At 41.8% G+C, this 8,739-nt stretch overlaps 1 pseudogene; it reads right to left on the reverse strand.

Annotated features, from left to right (window-relative positions):
* Window positions 1–839: 839 nt before the first annotated feature.
* LOC103816788 (peptidyl-prolyl cis-trans isomerase-like 4) lies at window positions 840–2,126 on the reverse strand (annotated as a pseudogene).
* Window positions 2,127–8,739: the final 6,613 nt, after the last annotated feature.

Consider the following 8,739-nt stretch of genomic DNA (forward strand, 5'->3'; position numbering starts at 1 on the left):
ACTAGCTTCAAAATGCTTTTGAAAGTCTTCCTGGTTCTCCCCACACTTTGATTTATCCAGTCTATTCTAAAGGGCAATTTCAATCCCTAATGGAAGCCATCGGTATTTTCAAATGAGGCACCTTTTAAAATGTGGAAATAGCTTGGAGAATAATTCCTGGTAAAGTAAACATTGAGTGTTAGCTTTTTGTTGTTGCTGTGCAGAAAAATACAGTTTTGCTTGGGGTCGATAAGAGATTGAAAAGTGTGGGTAATAATAAAAGCTGAAGTGGGAGTTACTTTAATAATGGGATGTCATGTGTAAGCCTATAAAATAAACAGTAATTATCACATTTGAGAAACGACTCTGTTAGAATTCACATTGCTCTTGACAGCTTCATCTGTACATCAAGCCTTTCTGGAATATGCACTTTCTTGTTCCTAAGGAGCAAACAAATGAAACAGGAATTCTTACCCTGATAGAAGGTGTTGATTTCAACAAAACCTAAACAAAAAACTAGATAAAAGAGAGCCAGAGCAGCAGACTGGAGGATTAGTTCTTGCTAACACATTTTGCTTTTACAGAGCAAGATAAAAAACAGAGCTGTGGTTTTATTATTTATAGTTTTCCTCCATCTTTTATATGGCATATGTTGAAGGAAATGGGCTTTATGTATTACAGCAGAAAATCGGATGTTTAAAGAGCAGTAGTGGATTCAGAATAAACTTTGTAGATTTTGCAAAGACACAGTAACATCTCTTGATTGTGAGTCATAAACTTGGGGGCTGCAGACAGGTAAAAGAATTATTAAAGAAAGTTAAATTTATTATTTTAGCTCGCCTCTGTCTTTTCCTTGTCCTTCATCTGTACTTGTCTTTTTGCCTGCTGTAATCTTTCTCCTGAGAATGCCTTTGGCTCTGTGTCTTTCTTCTCACCCTTGGTCCTCTCCCTACAGCATTCTTCATGCTTTTGGTCAGAATCCTTAGACTTTTTGGTCCTCTTGTCATCATCTTCATCTTCAGCGTGGTGGTACTTTTTCTTCTTCTGTTTTTTAGACAAGTGTGACTGACTTGTGTGAGACTCTTCTACATCCTCATCCAGCACAAGGCTGTACTTGGCATCTCGCTTTGGTTTTACATTTCTTTTCAGAGTAAATTTTGAAACTTTGTCACATTCTTTCTCATAGTCCTTGAAATTTTCCTCGGTAGATTTCCTTCCATCCACCTTCTCCCTTCAGTTTAATCTTTGCAACAGACTGGCTAAAATCCACATGTATCAGTCTGTCATCTACCAGCACATTGTCCATTTTGATGTAAGCTTTCTCACTTTCTTCCTCCTTTTCAAACCCAATGAAAGCACAACAAAGAGATTCACCTGCCTTCCAGTCTTGGATCACTTCACAACTTTTAATGGAACCAAATTGTAAAAGTATTATCTCTAGGTCTTCAGCTGTGGTCACAGGATTCAGTTTACAAAAAGCACATTTTCTGCTTGCTGTCTACCTCTGGTAAGTCTCCCATTTCTAGAAGAATGACACAAATTTTTGCTTCTTTTTCTGCATGAACTTCTTCTATTTCATCTGCAGACTGTCCTTTCATGTCATCAATTTCTTCATCTGCTCCTATTCTGCCACTGTTGAGCTGTTCCTTTGTAGGATCTGGTGAGTGATCAGGAGCACAATAGGCAGGTGGATCATCAAAGGGATCATCTGAAATTACTGTATGATTTATCCTGATATCTTGGTATGGGATAAAATCCTTATCTACAAAGGTTTCATTAATTGTCTTCAGTACATCCATGCCTTCTGTCACTTCTCCAAACACTGTATGTACACCATCCAGGTAATCCAGGTTTTCCCCTGTGGTAATGAGGAACTGTGATCCATGCTGATCACTGCCATTCTTCACCATTGACACAGTTCCCTTCTTCTTGTGCTTGATTCTGGGCACCTTTTCTCCCTCAAAAAATCTGGTTTGATTGCCATACACTTAACAAAATATGGATTCCCCTCTACTCCAGCCAGTTCCTATGGGGTGACCAGTTTGTGTAATAAAGTCCCTCTGTACATTATAAATAAGACAATAGTTGTAGTCCTTGACTTTGCAGAGCTTCAGGAAATTCAGACAAGTGCAGTGGTGCCCCTCCATGTACAGGTTGCCCACTGCAGCACTGCCATGGCTATGCACACCCAGCCTGTGGCTCTCCCCTTCTCCCAAGATTATTTGATTATTATCAATTTTGAGTTCTTAGCTAAGTCCTATAACCTTGAATTTTATCTGCAGCAGTTCTTTAAAGTTTAGAAATAATTAGCTCATGAGAAAAAATATGACTGCTCAAGCAGACAAAGCTGTTTTAATCATGCACCTGTTCTTACTGCCACAGCTCTAGAAATTTATATATCTAAAAGTTTGCAGTGAGTAATCGTTAATCTTTTGTTGTACCTGAGTCTACATTACATAAACTTATAACGGATTTGTCACACCCCTTTTAATCCCTCCAGAAAAATAAATCTGTTCACAGATTGTCTGCAGATTTATTGTTAATAAGATTAAGCAAACTTAAAGTCCAATGTTTTCAGATTTGAGCAATACTAAGATATGTTCTGTTAATTTGATTAAGGTTGAGTTCTCTTCAGTTGATTTTGTTAATCTCTGTTAAGTTTGAGTGTTGCTGACTTTGGACAATGTCCAGTTTAAATGTTCATTTTCAGCTATTTCCTGTTCTATTCCAGTTTTATTGAGATTTATTTTCAGTTCTGTTATGTTTTTATTTAGTGCAAATTAAATGTTGGTAAAGTTACGTACTGTTAAGCCCCAGTCTTGTTAGATCTGGAGTAATGTTAAGTTACATTCTATTAATTTGATATCATTTTAGGGCTGAGTCCTATTAAGTACATTTTGTTCTGTTAATTAATTTCTACCAAGTTTGAGTGTTTAATCTGAGTTATTGTAGATTTTTTTAATGGCTTGCTTGGAAATACAGATGGAAATTGATGTTAATACAGATGTTAATACAGATGTTATGGCTTGGTTGGAAATTCCTCTTCTAAGGAAGAGCAGGTAGGGCACACACCACATGGGTGGATTCACTACACCATGTGTTTTTTTCTCAAGTTTTTTTGTTTGTTGAGGAAATATATCTTCAGTAAAAGTGAATTCAGTGGCCTGACTTCACTCCCTGGGTTGTTAGTGGCAAAGCCATTGATTTGGACATCAGCAGGATTACAGACTTCTCTGCAGTCTGTCTGAATTCAGTCTTGTGTCCGTGGGCACACTCTGGTGCCAAGGAAAAGGGGAGATGTGCTGTCCAACAGGGCAGGAAAGGGGCTCAGTGCTCAGAGAGCAGCAAGGGAGGAGCAGCCCTGGCTGAGCCCTGCACAGTGCTGTGGGCAGAGGGAGGCCCTTGGCTGGGCACACCAGCCCCTGGCACACCCCGAGTGCCACCCGTGCTGGGGCTGACACCAATGTGCTGCCTGCCCACAGCACCTGGGGAAGTGGCAGCAGCACACCTTGGTTCTCAAACCTGTTTGTCACCCTGCTCAGCACAAAAGGATGTTAAATTAGTCCCAGTGACAGCCTGGAGGTGGCAGGCTGGGCTGTCACTAGTGTCACCCCAGGGCAGGGGTCTCGGAGCCTCCAGCCAGCCCCAGGGCTGCTCTGGCAGCACTGAGGGAGCAGCACTATTGCAAAGACCCCTCAATTCCCTGGCAATTACACCACAGACCGAAGCCTTGCCGCAGCAGAGATCCTTTTTGGATAAGGATAATGTTTGAGCTAGATGTCTGATGTGGAGCTGACAGGAGAGGTGTTTCCTTGAAGCAGCAGGGCACAGGTGCCAGCAGGCACAGGTGCCAGCAGGGCAGGCTGCAGCTCCATCAGCACCTCAGCCCTTCATTTTCCCCCATGGGCCTGGCTGTTGGGCCCCAGCTCCAGAGAGGGAGGTGCAGCCAGATGTTCCCACTCCTGGAATGTGGCACTGAGTGCTGAGGGAGGGGACCAGGGCCAAGCAGTGCAGATGGCACGAAGGGCTGTGAAACCCCAGAGGCATCTTCCTGGGCAGGGTCTGAGCAATAGCTCTCTGGAGGGAAGAGCCATATTTGAAATGTGAGGGATCTGGGGAGTTTATCTTCAGCTGTGCTTGGCTATTCAGGGAGCAGTCAGGGAATGTGCAGCTGGAGCACTGTGGCAGGTGAGTGGTTTGGGTTTCCTGCTGGTGCTGACACAGCTCCCAGGTACTGGAACATGGTCTGCTGCTCCCTGGGTGTGTTTCCCCCAGTGAAGTGTTTGAACCTATTTGATGGTACCTTCATACAGCATCATTTTTGTGGTGGAGGTTTCCTTTGTGGTGGTGATGCAAAAGTAAAACACTTTTGAGCCAGGGCAGGTTCTGCACAAGGAGTCCGAGGCTGTAGGAGATTGATGAGATTGATGTGCTGTGGAAGCCTGGAAGGAACAATCACACAGGACTAAGACACTCTCCTGAATATATTGAGCTCATGGATTGATTTTTTTTTGGTGGTTTTTGTCAACCCCCATCCCTACTCAAAGCTTTTTAATGTTCCAGAGAGCCAAATACAAAGGCAGAAAGGAGAAGAGAATCAAGGGGACAAATTAGCTGTGGTTTTGAAAAGAGGAAATGAGGAAACAGAATGAATGCTAGGCCACTATTCCTAGTATGAGATACCAGGAATTGTGTCCAATTCTTGTGGCCGAGTTCAACTCTCTCAGCTTCAAAAATCCTCATAAGTGCAGAAATCTGCATTTATGAGTGCAGATTCCCTGACTGTGGGCTGGGAGGATCCTGTAATTTGTGTTCAGTTTGTGCTGGTTCATTGTTGCACATAAGTATTTGCCCTTTAGCCATGGAACGAAACCTCTTCAAAAATAGTTGTGATAAATCAGTAGCAGAAGACAGGACAGCACTAAACCCTGAGGATTAGGAATATCTTGGCTACTCCACACCATGTCAGGCAGTCAAGCCTGGGCTCTGGTTGTGCATTGTTTTCACAGGTTCCATTCTCACTCCAGTTTAGGGCCAACTGGATCACAAAATTGGGAAAAACTGATATTTTCTGTAGCAAATATCAGAGGTACATCTACAGGTGGAGTGGAGAAGTGATTGAGGGCAGCCCTGGGGAGAAGAGAACAGGGCTGGGTGGGATCTTGGCAATGAGGAATTGTTCCCTGGCAGGGTGGGCAGGCCCTGGCACAGGGTGCCCAGAGCAGCTGGGGCTGCCCCTGGATCCCTGGCAGTGCCCAAGGATGGCCAGGTTGGACACTGGGGCTGGGAGTGACCTGGGACAGTGGGAGGTGTCCCTGCCATGGCAGGGGTGGGATGGTCTCTTCCAAACCATTCTGAGATTCTGTGATTCTAATTCCAGTGGAAGACATTTATTTTCCAAATGCCTTCTTTTCAGCTGTGCACAGATAATGAAAGCAACTGTCTCTCCTGTTCTTTGCTTCCTCCTTTTTAAAAGCAAGGATCATCCCCAACGTGGTGGTGCTATAGCTCTGCAGTAAATTTTACCTGAATTCACAAACCCATGAGAGTTAGTTTGCATTTGAGGGAGAGGTGCTAGTTTTTCCTTTTAAAAATTAACATTCAGAGCTGTAAATCTTATTTACCAATGTCCTGCTGTGTTGAGAATAACATTAATATATGACAGAGCTTTAACTAAGCCAAGATTTCTATCTGGTAATTATTTTTTTCCCACCAGAATTTTTCTGTCCCTCACAAAGAAAATGCTTTGTATTATACAATGGAGTTTAAAAAGCCACAAACCAATTTAGATTTGTGGTGCATAATTTCTAGTCATTTTTATGTATATTAATGTTAAATCATGTTCTTGATTTCCATAAATGACCCACATAACATGCCAAATTTCTTCCACATTTTAAACGGCCCTGGGTTTTGATGAACAAAAATTGATAGGTATGAGATGAACAAAAGAATACTGATGACACATAATATAAGCCTTGATCTAAAGTTGTGAACTTGTCAGATGACCTGCCAAAAATGGATTATTTTCTAAAAGTTTGAAATATGGCTGAGAAGCCTGCTGGCCATTATTCAAAGCCTTTAATTTATTACATTGATGCTGTTAGACAAGTGATAATCATAGGCTTTAATTTCCTGCAGAATTGGGCATAGGTGTAGAATGCTTTATATCATTTAATATGCAAAAAACCCCTCAGATCAGAGAATGGAATTTCTATCTGTGTCACTACAGGTTGTCTAATCTGACACAGATTGGTATTAATACCTACATAAAACTGGAATTTTCCTAGACCTCTGGTATTTCCTTGCATTCTTGATGCTCACACTTTAAAAAAATGTGCAAGTTCATGTCCATCTCCAGTATTATACAAACTGTAGTAATTTGCTTCATTAAATGCCCTATAATTTTCCTCTGCATTCAAAATACTCTTGTTCTTTATTGGAACTGGATTGTTGAGATCTGTGGTGGGTTACACCAATCATGAACTTGTTGATTCTCTTGTCTCTTTCTGCAGTTAATAGTAACCCACAGCGCTGGTCCCAATGTGACACTCCTCCAGCTCAGATAATTGTTTTTTTGCTGTAGGATTTTAGATTCTGTTTGTGCAGTTTTGTCCTCTTTTGCAAGAGATAAAAAGACACTTGGTCCCCAGGGCATGGCTGCCCTGGCCCTGCTGAGTGCCTGAGCAGCTGAATGGGACTGATAATCTTTGGCATTTACCAATAGGTTAATTTTACTCAGCTACATATGGGGCTCCAAGAACAATAGGTTTCCAAAGTTTTTTATTTTTTTGAAGGCTTTTGTGAAAAATATTTCATGCAAATTGTTTTAAGCTTAGCAGCTTACTTCAAAGCAGCTTTTTCCCTCTGCAGGTTTACAGAAAACTTTCCATTTCCTTCCAGTGTGTTTTTTCTCTTTTTAAAAATTTTTATTTTTATTGAATATTCTTCACAACATGGAGAACATACTAAAAGTAATTAACAAAAAGTGTCAACTCAGCCAGGAGAAGAGGTGGTTTCTTAATTGTGGTCCCTGAAGAACCTACAGGAAAGATGGAGAGAGACAATTGACAAGGGATGGAGTGCCAGGACAAGGGGCAATGGCTCCCACTGCCAAAGGACAGGGTCATGTTGGATTTTGGGAAGGAATTCCTCCCTGTGAGGGTGGGAAGGGATTCCATGATCATAACAATTTCATTGTCTTTGATTTATATTACTGAATAATCTAACACAGTATCCTAGCAAGTGAAACATTTTTCTATTTAATGTGTTTTTTGGTGGACTAAGAGTATAAAAGGATCTGACTTCACGTTGTAGAATGGAACAGGCTACGTCTGTTTGTAAGTAAAAGCTAATGTTTTGCATTTTAACAGGGAGGGAAATGAACAGTGGCACTAAAACCACATCTGCCAGAGCAGAGCCTAGTGGCAAAAGTTACCTCTTGTTACAGTGGTGACAGTATCCAGATGTCACACAGTTAGGGGCATTTGCTAAAATCTTTTTGAAGTAGGAACACCTGTGACCGCCAAAAGCCATAAATATTAGATAATAAAATGCATTCCTGGTTGTGCACAGTGTAACCAACACAGTCAGGGACAGAGCAATCACATTACTCCACCTCCCTTCAAAACACTGCCTTGCCTCTCTTCTATTCCTGTTTACACAGAGCTGAATCTGTGAGGGCCTCCTGCTCTGCTCTTTTGCAGCTATTTCATAGATAACATGTGCTATTGCATGGTTTCCCATGTGCTTTCCTGGGGGGTTTTGGGGGGAATTCTGAATATGGGGGGTTCTTTTGTTGTTGTTGTTTGGTTGATGTTGTTGTTTTTAGACTGATATTCTGCAGGAACAAATTTCAAAGGTCTGGAGTTTCAGATTGGGGTAACCACTGGGAACTGAGGGTGTGTTTTTCTGTGCAGCTGCACTCTTGCTTGGGGCCTGCTGGGTGTTGCCCCATTAAAAGTAACGAAATGGGATGCACACACTGCCATGAGCTACATTTAAACAGAAACACTTGAAATGTCATTTTGTGGGCTTTGCTCTCCTCACTTTGAGTGACTCTGAAGCAGAGTTTTAGGCTATTGTGGAAACAGAGCCTACAGCATGCCTGAGCTCTTTATTCATTTGAAGATGGCCTCACCTAAAGCAAAAAAAATAAAATCCCAAAACAACACAACAAATCCCTTTGTTTTGCAGTGGCCCATGAAAGCTTGCCCTGTTGCAATCCCTCCTTCTGGGGAGTTAACTGGAGCCATTCCTAGCTCAGATTTGCTTTGCTGCCTCCTTACAGCTTTGAAGCTGCTGGTAACTCCCTCTGTTCTCCAAAACAGCAAAGAGGGCAGTACAGCACCGTCCTCCTGCATGGAGGAGAATGTTGTGTTCTATAACTGCCCTGCTTTCAAACATGCATGTTCAATTCCAAGAGAATATCTAAGGTATCCCCTGAGTATCTGTGTTTACATGGAAATGGATGCAATTCTGCATTTCAGGGGAAAAAATATGATTACACTTTTAGTTTTTGAGTAGAAATGAAATTACTTAAGTCCTTGCAGTATCAAAATCCACTGTTTGTGTTTGATGCATCGATAGTGACCTCTGGGGTTGCTGTTCTGCTTCTCAAGGGGATTTTGTCTCTGCTCTTTTGGCTGGACTCCAGGTTTGGATGACAATTTCAAGGTTACAGTTTGTTTATTTTTTTATCCAGAGACAGGGGAGATCAATCCTAATCTATAGAGAGACTGAATCTCAAATGCCACGGTGCCA

Source organism: Serinus canaria, chromosome 11 (assembly GCF_022539315.1).
Source record: "Serinus canaria isolate serCan28SL12 chromosome 11, serCan2020, whole genome shotgun sequence".
Lineage (NCBI taxonomy): Eukaryota > Metazoa > Chordata > Aves > Passeriformes > Fringillidae > Serinus > Serinus canaria.